At 36.4% G+C, this 16,022-nt stretch overlaps 1 protein-coding gene across 2 annotated transcripts in view; it reads left to right on the top strand.

Moving 5' to 3' along the window:
- Positions 1-775: 775 nt before the first annotated feature.
- rph3aa (rabphilin 3A homolog (mouse), a) overlaps positions 776-16,022 on the top strand; it is a 35,761-nt gene continuing 20,514 nt past the window's right edge. Inside the window, exons 1-4 of one of the 2 annotated variants that reach the window (XM_079861179.1) lie at positions 776-1,069; positions 1,197-1,300; positions 5,000-5,178; positions 7,809-7,964. The gene's annotated coding sequence lies outside the window, so the exon portion shown is untranslated. Of the gene's footprint in view, positions 1,070-1,196; positions 1,301-4,999; positions 5,179-7,789; positions 7,965-16,022 lie in introns of those variants that run through there. The other variant, XM_079861178.1, reaches the window with a different exon arrangement.

The following is a 16,022-nucleotide window of genomic DNA, read 5'->3' as shown; positions in this document are numbered from 1 at the left end:
ATGATTTCCAGCTTGTGGATATAATTAAGGGTTTTAAAGTGTTATTTGGGCCCTCTATGATGGACAAACTTGACTTTTGGATGAGTTGTTTTTGCCAGGTCACATGCCTTCATTTTCTCTTCTAATTTTTCATCTTTCCTAGTTTTAACACTTTAATCTTTGCTTGCCTCACTAACTCTTTAACTCTCGTCCATCTAACGTTGCTTGTTGTGCTCAACGTCAGCAGTATTTTAACATTTTCGCAAGTGCTTCTTTTCCTCAGCAACATGTCTTCGTTCACGGCCTTCAGTGTCTTGTGCTCCGTTACGTTCATATTATTTGGCCTTGACTTTCTCGCTTTCTTCACCTTGAGTGATGATTCCTTACACATTTAAAATACAAAAAGTAGGTGCTCTTTGAGTTGGTTTTCTCAGCCCATCATGTGTGTATCTGCCGTCCTGTAGTGTGTTTATTGTCCTGAAGTGTGTGAGTGTGTTTGTATCTTCAAAAATACTGCTGTTTGTTTGCTTTTTGAAGTCCGGTCTTCTGGTTTTTCTTTTCTCGCTTTGTCTCAATGATGTCATCTGTTTATGTGTGTGTGTGTGTGTGTCAGTGACCAACATCTTTTTCTTTTTCTTTCTTTTGAAACAAACAAACAAACAAAGTCGCTCCACGGAAAGCATTACGGTCCAAAGCAACTAATGTGAATTTTTTGTCATCGTGACGAGAACGAAACGGTTGTGGAACTCAATGCAAACTATATTTTTTAAACTTGTATATTGTACATGAATATCTTGTAGAGGAGAATGTACTTACTAAACATATGTAATTGCCATTAAGATATACTGTATGTTTAACCCAGCAGCATCTCTTCTCGTGCCAGACGGTGAGCCTTACAGAAGCTAATAGGGTTGATCGTGTTGTTCGGCTATCGATGCAATTAACCAACATGAACTCCTTGATAACAATAAACAAGAAGCTCACATCTTCATGGTTGAGTCCTGTGCAATTGATGAGTTTAATGTTGGATGCACGGATGATATTTTGTAGTTTTCTCTTCCTTCGAGACTTGAATGAGCGTGACAAACAGGTAACGGTGTAGATGTTGCATGGACACTTTCTGACAAATCTCACATTAAATGTAATACGATGGTCAAATGCGATGGACTGAAGCTAATAGGTTTTGTTGTGCTGGACTCTATTTTTATGTTGCGCAGCTGGCTGAGCGCTGTGGAGATTGTGCAGCTGTTTCACTGCAGGGCTGTGAACCAAACTCATGACAGCAGATCTGGATTTTACTGGCAAGCCACATGGACTCAAGGTGAATCTGCTCACAATAACCAAGAGTAAAGACTCTGCTGGAGATATAGATAAGCACATAAGAAGGAAAAATTACAAGAGATGTTTCTCATAAAATCTTGTTCATCACAACCTTACATGAACACACATCTGGAAGGGAAGAAAACGAGGCCCGCCAGTTATTTTTTACAAGGTTTGTATTAAGCACTAATGTACACTACCGTTCAAAAGTTTGGGGTCAGTAAGATTTTTAATGTTTTTAAAAGAAGTATCTTCTGCTCACCAAGGCTGCATTTATTTGATTAAAAATACAAACAAAAACGGTAATATTGTAACGGTAACAGCTGTTTTCTATGTGAATATACAGTAAAGTGTAATTTATTTCTGTGATCAAAGCTGAATTTTCAGCATCATTACTCCAGTTTTCAGTGTCGCATGATCCTTCAGAAATCATTCTAATATGATGATATTATGCTCAAGAAACATTTATGATTATTATCAATGTTGAAAACAGTTTTTTACATTTTTATTTCATGATGCTTTGATGAATAGAAAGTTCAAAAGAACAGCATTTATCTGAAATCTAAAGCTTTTGTAACATTAAACACTACCCTTCAAAAGTTTGGGGTCAGTAAGAATTTAAATTTAATTTTTGGGGGAAAGAAATAAAATAAATCTATATTTTTATTCATCAAGGATGAGTTCAAGGATCAAAAGTTACAGTAAAGACATTTATAATGTTACAAAAATTCTATTTTAAATAAATGCTGTTCTTTTGAACTTTCTATTCATCAAAGAATTTTGAAACTGTTTTCAACATTGATAATAATATTGAATGTTTTTTGAGCATCAAATCATCATATTAGAATGATTTCTGAAGGATCATGTGACACTGAAGACTGGAGTAATGATGCTGAAAATTCAGCTTTGATCACAGGAATAAATTACACTTTAAAATATATTAAAATAGAAAACAGTCATTTTAAATTGGCACAATATTTCACAATATTACTGTTTTTTTTTTTATTGTTTTTTATCAAATAAATGCAGCCTTGGTGAGCAGAAGAGACTTCTTTTAAAAACATTAAAAAAATCTTACTGACCTCAAACTTTTGAACGGTAGTGTATAAAGACAGTGATATTGAAAGACAAAATTCAATATACACCTTATTAATGATGAATGCTATGTACAGGGAAGTTTCAGTTTCTCGTTGAGCGTTTTTCCATAGAAAACCATTATGAAGAAAACACTTACCCATCTATCATATTCTGTGCGCATCTGCTCTCCCGTATATAGTATGAATCATCAATAAGTACTAAATTTGATCTGTTAATATCACTGTTTTAGTACATTTAAAGGATTAGTTCACCCAAAAATTTAAATTGTCCCTTAATTTACTCTCCCTCAAGCCATTCTAGGTGTACTTTCTTATTTGACCTTCTTACTTTTATGATGGATGGAAGTGCTTTTAGTAGAGATAGTTGAGAGAGTAGAGCATTTCAAATATCTTGGCATTATTTTGGATCAAAATCTCAATTTCAACCAGCACACTCAACAAAGACTGACAGCTATTCGTAAACTTAGGCACTTGTCTGTTCAGCCACGTCTTCTTTTGCTTCTGTATCACAGTATTATTGAGCCAGTCCTTACTTATGGTGCCATTTGTTATTTTTCATATGCTTACAGTTATCAACAAGAACAAATTCTTAAAGATAACTCATTTAGCAAGTCAAATTATTGGTATCCCTACCCCTAATTTATCAGATAGTGTCTCGACATTCACATTGCGAAAGGCACAAAAAATCTTAAATGACTCAGAACATCCACTTTACAAATATTTTAGGTTACCGATGTGCAGAAAGGCCAAGTTTAGTAAGAGTTTTGTTCCTGTATCTATACAAGCTCTAAATACATAGGAAATCGGCCATTGATACGTCATGTATGCTCTCTTGTTTTTTTTTTGTTTTTTTAATATGTTTATGTTCTTAATATGTTATGTGTGTTTGTATTATGTACGCATCTACGGTGGAAACAAATTTCCTCTCGAGGACAAATAAAATCCATCCATCCATCCATCCATCCATCCATCCATCCATCCATCCATCCATCCATCCATCCATCCATCCATCCATCCATCCATCCATCCATCCATCCATCCATCCATCCATCCATCCATCCATCCATCCATCCATCCATCCATCCATCCATCCATCCATCCATCCTTCCATCCATCCATCCATCCATCCATCCATCCATCCATCCTTCCTTCCTTCCTTCCTTCCTTCCTTCCTTCCTTCCTTCCTTCCTTCCTTCCTTCCTTCCTTCCTTCCTTCCTTCCTTCCTTCCTTCCTTCCTTCCTTCCTTCCTTCCTTCCTTCCTTCCTTCCTTCCTTCCTTCCTTCCTTCCTTCCTTCCTTCCTTCCTTCCTTCCTTCCTTCCTTCCTTCCTTCCTTCCTTCCTTCCTTCCTTCCTTCCTTCCTTCCTTCCTTCCTTCCTTCCTTCCTTCCTTCCTTCCTTCCTTCCTTCCTTCCTTCCTTCCTTCCTTCCTTCCTTCCTTCCTTCCTTCCTTCCTTCCTTCCTTCCTTCCTTCCTTCCTTCCTTCCTTCCCTCCCTCCCTCCCTCCTGTGTTCGGCTGAAAGTAGAAAGTCAGGTTATACTTTATTTTAAGATGTCATTGTTACAGTGTAATTAGTTATTTAAGTACTGAGTAATATTAAACAACTGCATGTATTTACTATAGGGTTAGGGTTTGGTTGAGGGTTAGTTACTATGGTAAATGCATGTAACATAACAAGGACACTATAAAATAAAGTGTTACCGAAAGTCATATACACCTAGAATGGCCTGAGGCTGAGTAAATCATGGGATAATGTCCAACTAACCCTTTAAGGCACTTTAAATGTCCTATTGTTTTTACTGCAGCAGGTCCCAAAACTCAAATTTTGTTCACATACATATTTTAGTTTTTTCTTTTGAGATGGAAAATTGACAGGCATATGTTTTGCACTCCAGATCTCTGTGACTGTCACATAACGGCAAACTATTAATAATCGTGGCATTGTAGGTTACTATTATTGTTTGCACTTTGACTAATTGCTTTAGTTCTTCTTTTGTAAGTCGCTTTGGATGAAAGCATCTATGCTAAATGCATAAATGTAACGTAATGTAAATGCAAAAATGTACAATCAAGACTTTTTGTTGTTGTTGTTGTTGTTGAAGCCTGAAGTTTCTCCTGATAAAAAGATGAATCTCACAGTTTCAGAAAAGAGCTCAACATCTCAAACTGTGCTCAGATTTACCAATATATACCATATTCTGCAATAAAAGATCTCAGTGTGCACTCAAATATTTCACAAAATCTATGTTCGTTTATAGCTATGAAACTCTTACTGTATGACTGTAACTATTGACTCATTTGTGTCTATTTTTAACAACATAAGAACTGCATTAAATCTCATGAGATTTGAGAGCAAAATCTGGGTTGTAATTAAAACAACTTGAATTTGAATAAATAATGCAGTGATGTGCACATCCAAGGTTTTTAGTTTAAATCACAAGATACAGATTTAGAAACAGTTGCTTTTATGTATTATTACTCTAAATTGATAATAGAAATAAGAATCAACCTTTGATGTTTTTAGGCATCTGTAGAAATAATGTAAGTTGAGAATAATCATCTGCTAGTTGTGTTTGAGGTTTAATTATGGCCTTGTTTGTACAGAACACATGAGATATCAAGAGCCAGAGCAGTCGAGGACACAGCCGCGAGACGTTATTGACTGGCGTCCTGATAAAACGGGAAAAGGTTAACCTGATGCAGTGTTTGATAATGAAGAGCGGCTCTGCTTAAAGAGCAGGTGGAGATTCAGGACCAGATGAGTTACTGCTAGACATATTCTGGTAACACTTTACAACAATAGTAGAGTTTACTAACAATAAACAATATATTTGTTACAGTGTTTATCCATCTTTGTTATCGTTAGTTAAAGGGGTGGTATAATGCCCTTTTCACAAGATGTAATTGTAATATCTTTATTGTCCACCGAGGTGGAAAATTGTCTTTGGATCACCAGCCATTCAAATAAATATACAAACAATAATAAGAAACAGAGACATAAAAACAGACAGATCGCATTTCATAAGAAATAAATAAATAATCACATTTCATGCTATAATCATTTGGATTATCAGTTACTTGCAGAGTTGAGAATTTTAACAGCATTTGGAATAAAAGACCTACACATTTTTATTTGCTAGAGGGATTAATAAGTCTCTAATATAAGGGTAAAATAAGTCTCTGATGTCCCCAGAGTGTGTATGTGAAGTTTTAGCTCAAAATACCCCACAGATATTTTTATATAGCATGTTAAAATTGTCACTTTTTGAGGGTGAGCAAAAACACACCGTTTTGTGTCTGTTCCTTTAAATGCAAATGAGCTGCTGCTCCCGGCACAGGGGGCGGAGCTTCAACAGCTTGCACTCACACAGACATGCACTGAAAATTGAAAAAACGTTTAGCCTTTTATGTTCAAACCTGATTCAGACAATGATGGAGAGACTCAAGAAGAAGTGCCAACATGTAGAAGCAACAGGACATTTCTGAATGGTTAGTTGATGAATTTATGCAGCTGATGTGTAGTTATCTTCTAGTCATTGATTAGCATATTCTGTCTTGATAATCTATAAATCGTGTTCCGGGGGCGGGGTTTATGTAAATTTTAGGGTTGGTGATGTCACTAACCCGGGAGGAATGTGGTGTAGTCTCTACCAGCTGTTTGTTGTAGTCCTTAAAAAGTGATTTCTTTAAAAGCAAATATCTCCCTTTGCTTTGAACTTTGAGCGTTGTAACTTTGCAGATGTTGTTTATGATCAAACAGCAACATTACACACTAACTAAAGTTAGAAAAGTCAAATCATAATTAACCACCCCTTTAATAAAAAATACAACTATTCATTGTTAGTTGAAATAAGACAGAATTTGCAAAGTTATTGGGGGACCATTTTTTTTAAAATAGCTATATATAAAAGTAGTACTACGGCGCATATGTATAAAAATAGAAAATAATAAGAAATAAGAATAGCAGTTGTAAAGGGTCAGATCACTCTGTCACTGTCATTTTTCAATCTGTGTCTCTCTATTCTCTTGCTGTCACGATGTTACTGTCTCACGTGCCTCTTGAGATGCTCTTTTTCTCATTCTGCTCACTCTCATCCTCCACTTTCATTTCATTTGACCCTGTCCAGCAGGATCTCTGACCTGTGGAAGCTTGTTTCCAACGTCTGAATGAATCCCGTCCCCAAAGTATTACAGATCGATGGTCATGCTGAGGGGAACCAAACTACTGTGGGCTTTTAAGCAACAGCAGTCACGAATGATCACACTTTCGGTTTATGAGATGCACTCTTATTTCAGTGTTATTTACTACTATTGTAGTCATTTTTTTTAGTTTTCTAAATATATGCATTTATAAACAATACATGCATATATATTTTTTAGTTTTAGTTTTAAATATTTCCATTTAGCTTTAATTGATATTTATTTCAGTTTTAGTAATATTTTCGATTAGCTTTTATTTTTATACATTGTTTTCTTTTAAATTTTAGTTTAAATTAATAATTTAAGTGGATTTTTATTATTATTTTTGTTTCCGTTTAGCTTTAAATTATATTTATTTCAGTTTTAGTAGTTGTACTACTTAAACTTATTTTATTTCAGGCAGCAATTTTTATTTAAGTTTTTCAAAGTTTAAGTTTTTCATCTTATTTATGCTTTAATAATTGTGTTTTGTGCTTTAGTCATTTTTATTAGTTTTGTGTTAAATATTTCCATTTAGCATTATTTAAATTTCAGTGTTTGAAATTTTCATAATTCATACTTAAACTTATTTCAGTCGACACTCTAATTTTCATTAAAATTTATTGTTTTATTTCAGTGTTATTTCAATTAACAGAAACAAATTTTAATTAGCTTTATTTAACAATAGCAAAACGAATGTGTTGTCCACTAACCTGCATTTTTGTCATTATTTTTATTATTTTTCAGAGTTTTTCTGCAGTAACTCTATTGTTTTGACAAATTGTGGTTACCATGGTAAATGTTTTGTAAGGATCATTCACTACAAATGTAATCACAAGGGGGCAGTAGAATCTCATGATGTCACTCGTTCACTGACGACTGTTATAATTTCTAATTATAACAAATTATAGCATAATTGGTCATTTCGCTCGCACAGAGGCGAACGTGACCTTTTAAAACTAATGAGCCGAGGTAAAAGACAGTGATTGAAAAGAAAGAGAGAAAAGCGTTCTCACTGGAAAACAAAACTGGATAAGATGTATATAAAACAGAATGTTGCTATGCATGTGTACAAATAATAGTAATAACACAATGGGTTACAGGCCTATAGGAAGGAAGGCAGGCGGAGGAGGTGGATTTGAAAAATTGTTGACTACCATCATCATCATCATCATCTTCATCAGGTATGTGCCGTGTAAATGATTTCTGCTCTTTCTTTCTCATTGGATCACAGCGCAGCTCGGTCAGATAGGAGGGGGTGGGGGTTTGGCTTTTCTTCTCCCTAAAGACAGTATTAAAGCATCATTCCTGCACCAGTGTGGAGGAGAGAGACACACATCTTCATCTGTACTGCTGCTGAGCCGAGGAGAGCATCTCACCATCAGTGGCGGTGAGTGACTTCACATCACTGACAGCTTGCATCAACTTACAGGGCTCTCATAATTCAACACAAATATCCACATAGTCCAGAATGTGTATTGCTGTAATATAGACTGAATCATGTATGTGCACAGAGGCCTTGCATTTAATTGCATTTAAACCATTTAGGTGAAGTTGTAGCGGAATTTGTCAAATGCATCCGTTCAGAATGATATGCATGTCTATAAAAGCTTTGATGGACAATTTTCATTAAAACAAATGTTTGTAAATCTTGGACCTGTCGTGGCAGCGAGCTCTATTATTAGACATCACTGTAGAGTACTGTATGCATAGATGCTTCAACATTGCAAAGCAACACAGATGGCAGAGACGTTCATGCATGGTGTGCAATTAATGACGTGATGTGTTTGGAATTGATTCTGACTTTGTGCCACTCTTCTTTTGCATGCATGAGTTTGGTGGAGTTTGGTGTGCTGGCGGGCAAATGGGATTTAAATGCTGTAATGCAAAAGGTTCCTAGGCGTCATGTTAAATTTTACATCATTCTCGGCAGGTTGTTTGCACTCAGTTTTTAGTGCTTGGATTCAAATTGGCTCTGAGTTGCTTAGCATCGAATGAGACAGCACATCAAATAGTTGTGAACAGCTCATAGGGCTTTTGAAACAACATCCTCAAAAGGCTCATGATGAGTGTGCGTTATGTAATGGGAAGTTGAGTCTTTTCTCTCTGGGACATGCTTTTGTGTGCGAGACCGGGATCTGACGGCATTCAAAGGCAATAAATGTTGCTTGACAGACACATCTACAATGGAAAACAGTTTTTTGTTCTTAAAGAGGAGAAAGTTTCAGCTTAAAAACACCCTTTTCCTTTGCATATAAAAGCAGTGCAACATTTTGCATAGTCTGATCATTGAAAAGAAAAGGCAATCTCAGAAAACGTGCAGTTATGGTGCATGCAGTGCGCTTGGCCTCGGGCTCCATGGGATGAAGAATAGGTCATGATTGCGTCCCATCCAGGTTTCTTATAGTCAAAGTCTAAACTCCAGCATTCTTTCAGCTCAGATCTTTCTCTAATTCCTGAACGCTTGACTGGCTGTATGTGTAGGATTAGTGGCTCTCAGCTATCAGAACTGAAAGTACAAACCATCCAGAACATGGCTGTTAACACTTAATGGCAGTGTCTACTTACTCGAGTCAGTGCTGAAAATTAAATGTAGGCAATGTTAGATACTCCACAGCTAATCTGATCACTACTGCTATGTATTAACCCTGTAAAGCCTGACATATAGTCAGAAAATGTACGTTTATTGAGCCGAGCAAGTTCCGACAGATTTGAGGAAAACTTATGAGGACGTGAAAATATTTCTTTCTTTACAATAATGTGCATTAATGAATCATTCACTATAAGACCAGGAACATGCATTATTTTATCTGCCAGAAATGGTTTGAGTGGTGAAATGTGGTTTCTGTATGTCAGGGAGGGATTGGTGATGTCAGCCATCAAAGGGGAAACAAGAAGTATTACATTGTGATGAAAGATTGTGCACCACTAAATCATTACAATAAGACCAGAAACATGAATTAGGAGTCAATTTTTATTTAATGTTGACTTTAACATTCTCCTTTTACTGTCTAATCAGAGCTACAGAGGACCCGAAACAGAGCCTTGAGGTACTCCTCTCACTTTGCTGAGGGGCTGCGTCGAAAATATCTCCCCCATTGAATACTTTCACTGCTCAAAGGCGTGTAAAAATAACGGTAACCCTCTTTGACAGTCCACTGTCAGCTCTGCATCTCCACCATGCCACATAGCTGTGGATTTATCACTGTTCTGCATCCGTTTACTCAAAGGGAGACTCATCAAAATGGCGGTAAAGGGATAAACTTGTTGGGGTTCTCAGTAATCTGGTAAGCCGCTTCTTACCAGTGAAGCTCTCAACGTCTAGAGTAGGTGGATGATCTCGTGCGTGCTGATGCTGATGGTGTGTTAGTGTGCTTTCTGTGAGAAGAGTGTGTGTTACGGGAATAAGTTAAGTAGGTCAGATACGGTGTATCAAGGCGCTTTAAAATTTTATACATGCACTTTCGGTTGACAGCATCGTGGTGGTGAATTATAAGAAATGTCACAGGCAACTTTCCTTGTTGCATTAAATGCTTCTTATAAATCAAGTCTTAAGTGAGATGATGTATACAGCCTTTCTTTTCTGCTTTCCTTAAGTTAGATTGATCTTTTCACCTCTATTTCCTGCAAAAGAGATTATTTTTTTGTGTGGCTTTGTTCAAATCCATTTTCCAGCTCGTTGGGCCTTTTACAATGGACATGCACACAGACACTCGCTCGCAAGTGCATAGGAAGCGCGCTGTAAAATCCCTTCGAGGACCACATTGTATTGTGGAACTAAAACGCCTCTGTTTCTTTTTACTTCACGTCAATTTGTAGAGCGTTTCCGTGGGCTAGTGACGCTCCTCCTGCTCGGCAGCTGCTGATGAATTCTAAGTGACATGGGTTTTTCCTCTTGGCAGCGCAGCAAGGCAAACCTGGCATCGCTGTGTTCCGGAGCTGCTTGCTAAGCGCGCCTTTTCTTTCCTGTTATGAAAGCTTCCTAACACCTGATTTATTGGTTATGTCTGCAGAAGAATCAAAGTACATTTTGTAAATAACTTTTTAGGCCATTTTATTGAAAGTAGAGAGATGACAAATGAGAAATGATGTGGATAATATAGTGGAAAAGTCAAGCTGGATTTGAATCCTCATCACCCACATTAGCAGCATGGCTTACTGTTTTTTTTAATGGTTTTAGGTAATGATAATAACCCTGTCCTGTGGCTTAAAGGAGAACTCCAGTCAATTTTAACATTGAGCTCATTTTATTGTAAATTTGGAGTGCTGTCAGTACAGAGAACAACGACAAAAATCGGTGTTGCCTACACCGTGTTATCCTCTTTTTAAAATTTGCACCCTGTTGACTTAAAGGTGCATTGCGCAAGTCTCTGAGTTTTTGCAGAACTATGCCCCCTCTGGCGACAAGCGAAACTGCAACACTGCAACTGAACGCGCATGACGTCACGCCCAGTCTCAAATTCCGACCCGAATCCCTCTTATTTATTTTACTGTACAGGATTATAGAGGCAATCGCAGTGATCAGAGAAGGGCTCATTCAGCCCATCAGGCAATTGTTTAAGCATGTATGGGTTAGAAAAACGGGTATTTTTAACATGAAATGTTGCTTAATGCACCTTTAAATGGGGCAAGTTTTAAACCTGCTTTTAGCCTCTTAACATCCTTGATGTGTCATTACAAGTGCCCAGCCATGTGAGTGATTCCTTCAGAGTGAACGCGGTGAATCTGACTGCAGTAGATGTGAAAGATATGAATAAAAGTGATGTTTTTTCAGCCAGCGCACATACCTGTATTTACTTCCTGTTTTCGGTCAAAGTCCACAGTAGTCGACTGTCGAGTTCACGCGCGTGATTATAGGTAACTAACTAACTGCGCGAACTCGACAATCGACTACTGTGGACTTTGACCGAAAACAGGATGTAAATACAGGTATGTGCGCTGGCTGAATTAACATCACTTTTATTCATATCTTTCACATCTACTGCAGTCAGATTCACCGTGTTCACTCAACATGGCTGGGCACTTGTAATGACACATCAAGGATGTTAAGAGGCTAAAAGCAGGTTTAAAACTTGCCCCATTTAAGTCAACAGGGTGCAAATTTTAAAAAGAGGATAACACGGTGTAGGCAACACCGATTTCTGTCGTTGTTCTCTGTATTGACAGCACTCCAAATTTACAAAAAAATGAGCTCAATGTTAAAATTGACCGGAGTTCTCCTTTAACTAGTAAAGCTACTAGAAGAGTAAAGTGCACACTAACACACCACAAAAATGAACCTTTTAATTTTAATATGAGAGCTTTACTACTGTAATATGCACTTCGCATTATGTGCTAATCATTATTTTGCATAATCGAGCAGTGCCTTGTTAGTGATTGTTTGGTTAGTATGCCATTAATACATGTGCATTGTTTGCAGGCCCACTTAGGTACATAAGTTAAAGGTCCTGAGTTGTAATACTATATAATAGCAAATTTCAACTTCCTGTTTTTTGATTTCATCAAAAAAAATTAACTATATTATCGCCCAGATCTTTATATAAAGTTAGATGTACAAGTGTGTCCAACTTTAACCACATACATACGGTTTACTTAAAAAGGGCGATATAAACTAGCAAAATTGTGTCATCGCAAAATTCAAGCTATATTATTATCCAGCTCTAATATGCTAAATGTGACTAGAAGACATGAAGATATTATAATCATTAACATCATGTTTTAGGTAAAGGTGTGTGTATTGTGAAAGCGCTGCCTCTAAGAAAAAAAGTCTATGTAAAGGTGATTTCAAATTAGTTTATTTGCATGTTTTACGAGAACAAAAAAGGGTTGGAACAACATGAGGGTGAGGGTCTTTCCATGACTGTTGTTGCCACATGCAAGATGCAACACAATGTATCCAAATTACAAAAAGATGCAAACAACAGCACTTTACATGATTAAGCATCTTAATCATCATGTTTAAAACTACTTTTGGTCCATTAATTCTTCTTTGATATGATTACAGTCCACCTTGTGTGTTTAAACCAGCACATCTCTCCGATTACCACCCACTCGATGCCCCAATTAATCCAAGCATCATTATCCCACATCTCGTTAACCTGTAAGATTACTTACCTTGATGTGGTTAAATAGGCCTACTGTATTCTGGAAACTCAGGACTGGTTTGGAAAAAGGGCATGTGAAGGAATGGAGCAGGTGTTTTTGCTAGAAGTGGCCGGGTGGTTGGGGGTCTACAAGCCCCAAGGCGTATATAAATCACAGCACAAGAGCTCACTGGAGTGTATTATAGGCAGTAATATCAGCCACGCTGAAGCAGCTGAGGATATAGATTGTGGATGTGTGCAGGGATGTTTGCAACCGCGGGCAGGTGTGGAAAAGAAGTGGCGTTTGCCAAATCCAGGTGTGCTGATCATGTGCCAAATGTCTAATCTGGTTCCAGAGCACAATGATGTGGCATTTAGGTTTAATATGTGAAATCAGATGGACAGTGAAGGTCTGTTGGCCTCCATCTCTGCTACAAATAACTAATTATTCTTATGCTATATGGTTCTTTGAAGATTATAAATGCTCTTGATGTTTCATTATAGGTTCTTCAGATCTGTTTTGGTTTCTGGGTTCCTTAAAGCTGCAGTCCGTAGCTTTTTTGGGTTAAAAATGATCCAAAATAATTTTTTGAGCAAGTACATAACCAGCCAGTGTTCAAAACTCTCTGCTTGCCGTAGCTCGATTCAAAATGGTAATCTTGTAATAATGTTTTTAATTCCAGTGGTACTGGTGGATTTCCGCGGGAAATTTGAGCATGTCTTTACGTGACATCTGTCCACATAAAGAAGAGTCTCGGCTAGCCGGCTATGACTGTGAGGATGCTGGAGGTGGAGATTTATAGCCTTTTCTCACAGCACTTGATATAATTAAACTTATCAATTTGATGGCGGATCCAGAAAGGTTCAAACGACAATCACCAGTGACAACTAGAGATTCACCCGTTGTAAAGACTTCGGACTTCGGAGAAAATAAGAGACTGCAACCGGCCCATGCGAAAACATGGATAAAAATCAGAAGGGCATTAAATGTAGTCACGCAATGCTGATGTTGTTAACATTAACAATTTGAGAACAAAGTATAATTTGCACGGTTTGACGTGATATGATAATCGATAATTCAATAATTATTTTGTAAATGTAGGTGCCAATTTAGCAAATAATATTGTGCAACCAGAATCAAAAGTAGGTGTGGATGTTGACATAATTAAATCAAATACAAACTCAATATTTCTAAAGTCAGTAGATGAAAATGAAATAATAAATATAATAAATACATTTAAAAATAAAAAATCAACAGATTTTAATGATATAGACATGGCACTAGTTAAGGATGTTATGACATTTGTTGTTAAACCATTAACTTATGTTTTTAACTTATCTCTCCAAACTGGTGTTTTTCCGGACAATATGAAAACAGCTAAAGTCATCCCCATCTACAAAAATGGTGACAGCCATTTATTCTCAAATTACAGACCAATTTCCCTCCTTCCACAATTTTCAAAAATATTAGAAAAACTATTTGAAACAAGATTAGACAGTTTTATTGAAAAATATAAACTATTAAACGATCATCAATATGGCTTCCAAGCAAATCGATCCACGGAAATGGCTGTAATAGAGCTGGTTGAAAAACTGACCTCTGCAATAGAAAATAAAAATTACTCAGTTGGAATTTTTATAGACTTAAAAAAAGCATTTGATACCATTGATCATAAAATATTATTAAAAAAACTTGAAATATATGGTATCAGGGGCGTTGCACAAAGATGGATTAGTGACTATCTCAGGAATAGATTTCAGTTTGTGCAGTTCACCAATGACAGGTCAGAGCTTCAGAGGGTCACTTGTGGGGTTCCTCAGGGATCAGTCCTTGGACCAAAACTATTTTTATTATATATCAATGACATTTGTAATGTGTCTACTCAATTAAATTGTGTTTTATTTGCTGATGATACAACTTTATTTTGTTCCAATCAGAATTTGGGACAGCTTCTGGACACAGTGGAAGCAGAAATGAAAACATTTAAAAAATGGTTTGATGTTAATAAACTGTCACTAAATATAGATAAAACTAAATTTATTCTATTTAGTAATAAACAAATAAATACAAAAGTCCAGATAAGAATTGATAAATTTGAACTAGAATTGGTAAATGAAATTAAATTCTTAGGTATCATCATTGACCGCAAGATCAGCTGGAAATCTCACATAACCTATATAAAGTCAAAAATTTCTAAAACACTGGCTATCCTGTCTAAAACAAAACACATTCTTGATACAAAGGCCCTCAACATATTGTACCAGTCTCTAATAGTGCCATACATGACTTACTGTGTAGAGATCTGGGGAAATACATACAAAACAATAATAAAACCAATTGTTATTCTGCAAAAACGTGCAATACGAATTATAAATAAAACAGATTATTATCACCCAACAAACAAGTTATTTATGAATTCCAACCTATTAAAATTTAATGACTTGGTGGAATTTAAAATAGCCAAAATAATGTATAAAATAATAAATAGTAAATTTCCAGACTGTGTCCAGAACTTGTTTCAGATTAAATCTACTCCTTATGAGCTCAGAGGAACACTTATGTTCAGCAAACCTCAAATCAGAACTAATGTCAAACAGAGATGTCTGTCTGTTCAGGGGGTTAAACTGTGGAATAGTCTCGATGATGAATTGAAAATATGTAAATCCATTAGTAGTTTCAAGAAATTATTTAAAAAAAAAAAAAATCACATTATACAAAACTGAATGAATTTAGCTTCTTTTTCTTCTTAGTCATTGTATGCTTGATGACTTTGGGACTTGGTGTTGTGTGTAAAATAAATGTTATGTAAAAAGGATCGGCGCAATAAGCATAAGCTTCAGCCGACACCTTTTCGGTCGATCAACTTTTTTTTTCTCTCTTTTAAATATTGTTTACAATTTAACTTAATGTTTGTTTTCTATGTTTGCTTGTAAATTGTTTTTCTTTATTTTTTTTTTCTTGAAGTTGACCGAAATAAACTTTAACTAACTAACTAACTAACTAACTAATCGTTAGATTTAATCGGCGCGATTTACTGCAATGCTTTTTTCCCCTTAGTGGGTCAGAACAAAAGTGGATGCTACTTATTTGATCATACGACATTTTCCGGTGAAAATTCTTTTGTTGGTCATACTTCCAAAAAGTAGAATCTGTGATTGCGAATGCCAGTATCCACACCGTCGCGGTGACTGACAGCCGCACATTCTCCTCAAAACACTGGATTCATCCACGCTGTGCAGAGCCGAGCCACAACGCACGTAAAGTTGATAATTCCGCGAATAACTGCAATTGCAGATTTCGAACAGAGATGGCGACAAAGAGGAAAAACTGCGGACTGCAGCTTTAAATAATAGTCAGAAAAAGA

Source organism: Squalius cephalus, assembly GCF_949319135.1.
Source record: "Squalius cephalus genome assembly, chromosome: 24".
Lineage (NCBI taxonomy): Eukaryota > Metazoa > Chordata > Actinopteri > Cypriniformes > Leuciscidae > Squalius > Squalius cephalus.
This window is presented reverse-complemented; position numbering and strand designations above follow the sequence as displayed.